Below are 2,541 nucleotides of genomic sequence, written 5' to 3'. Positions count from 1 at the left end.
AACTACTATCACATTGCAGAGTAAAATATGCCTCGATCAATGAAGTAGCCTTCTTCCATGTCTCATATTCATTTTTCTTGTCAGATTAAAATATTTTACATACATAAAATTTGAACAGTCATTTAAAAAAATGAGTTCCAAATTCTCTTCCTCACCTCTCCTCATCATTCTTACAATATTATGCAGGTTCTGCTCACTTCACTATGCATTAGTTTTATATGTCTTCTCAGGTTTTTCTATTAGCATCCTGCTTGTTATTTCTTTTATTTAAATTTTTTTCTTCTTTCTAATAGCAAAATAATATTCAATTGCAACCATATGACAACCACATATGACAGCCACAGCTTACTCAGCCATTCCCCAACTGATGGTTTTAGATAAATACTAATCATTTTACGAAAAGTTCCATTGATTTCCATGATGTTTAACATTTTTAAATTGAAGTGGGTGATGCATTTTGTCAAAAGTCTTTTCTATACTTATATATATATATATATATACATATATATATATATATATATATATATATATATATATATATATATATATATATACAGAGAGAGAGAGAGAGAGAGAGAGAGAGAGAGAGAGAGAGAGAGAGAGAGAGAGAGAGAGAGAGTTATTGATATGGTCAATTATACTGACAGATTTCCCAATATAGAACCAGAACTCTGTGACTGATATTAGTGCCAGCTGGTCATAATGTATGATTTTTCTGATGTATTTCCATAACCTCCTTGCTAGTGTTTTATTTAAAATTTTTGAATTGATGTTCACGAAGGGAAGTTGTCTATAGTTTTCTTTCTCTGTTTTTGCTCTCCCTGATTTAGGTATCAAAACTTTACTTATGTTGTAAAAGAAATTTGGTAGGATTCCTTCTTTACCTATTTTTTCAAATAGCTTGTGAAGTATTAGGAATAATTGTCTCTTAAATATTTGGGAGAATTCACTGATAAATATATATATATATATATATTATCCTTGCAAATTTTCTTAGGCAGCATATTGATGGTTTGTTTATTTTTTTCTAAGAAAGGCATGTTTAGGTATTGTATTGCCTCTTGTTAATCTGGCCAGTTTGTATTTCTGTAAACATTTATCCATTTCACTTAGATTGTCAGATTTATTGGCATTCAGTTGAGCAAAATTACTGCTAATAATTGCTTTATTTTCATCTTCGTTGTTGGTTCATTCATCCATTTAATTTTTGATATTGCTAATTTGGGTTTCTATTATTTTAAATCAAATTAACCAATGATATCTCTATTATTATTATCATTATTAATAATAATAATAAAACCAGCTCCTAGTTTTATTTATTAGTTCATTTTTTTCATTTAGTTTTATTCATCTCTCCTTTGATTTTTAGGATTTACATTTTGGTGTTTAATTGGAGATTTTTAAACCATCCCTTTTCTAGGTTTCTTTTTTAATGCCCAATTCATTGATCTACTTTTTCTCTATTTTATTGATGTAAATATTCAGAAATGTAAATATTTCCTTAAGTATTGATTTGTCTGTATCCCACAAATTTTGGAATGTTGTGTCATCATTCTATTCGATGAAATTTTTGACCATTACTATGATATGTTCTTGGACCCTTTCATTCTCTTTGATTACATTATTTAGTTTGCAATGAATTTTTAAGCTATGTTTCCACAACCCATTATTAAATGCAATTTTATTGTTTTATGGTCTGAAAAGGGCACATTTAATATTTCTACTGTTTTTGAGGCTTTTATGTCTTTATAAATGATCATTTTTTGTGAAGGTACCATGTATAACCTCTTCCTATTCCCATTCAATTTTCTCCTAAGATTTCTCATCTAAATTGCCTAAGAATCTATTCATTACCTTGACTTCTTTCTTATTTATTTTATGGTTAGATCTAGATTCCCCTCTGACAGAGAAACGTTCAGGTGCCCTGCTAGGATAGTTTTATTCTATATTTCCACCTCTAAACTCATTTCATTTTCCTTTAAGCCTTTTTGATGATATGCCATTTGGTGCATCTGTATTTAATATTCATATTACTTCATTGTCTATGATGCCTTTTAACAAGACATGATTTCCCTTATTATCCCTTTTAATTAGATTTTTCTTTTTACTTTTGCTTTTTCTGAGACCATGATGACTACTCCAGCCTTTTCTACTCCAGCTGATGCATAATAGATTTTGCTCCAGTTTCTGTTTTCTGCTCTGTTTTATGGGTGAATTCATCCTATTCACTTTCATATTTGTGATTATCCACTAGCATTTCTCTCCATCCTCTTTTTTTCTGTTTATTTTTTCTCTCTCTTTTTTATCATACTTCTCATCTAAAGTCTGTTTTGCTTCTGATGCTTCTTTTATATAGCCTCTCTTTTATGATCCTGCCTTTCTCTTATTGCCTTCTCCACTTCTTGCCTTTTCGGTTAAGATAGATCTCTATTACCAATTGAGTGTGTACACAGACACACACACACACACATACACACACATCTGCCCTCTCTACCCCCATTTTTTCCCTCTGTAAAATCTGTTCCTTGCACACTTCTTTTA

Source organism: Trichosurus vulpecula, chromosome 2, assembly GCF_011100635.1.
Source record: "Trichosurus vulpecula isolate mTriVul1 chromosome 2, mTriVul1.pri, whole genome shotgun sequence".
Classification (NCBI taxonomy): domain Eukaryota; kingdom Metazoa; phylum Chordata; class Mammalia; order Diprotodontia; family Phalangeridae; genus Trichosurus; species Trichosurus vulpecula.
This window is presented reverse-complemented; position numbering follows the sequence as displayed.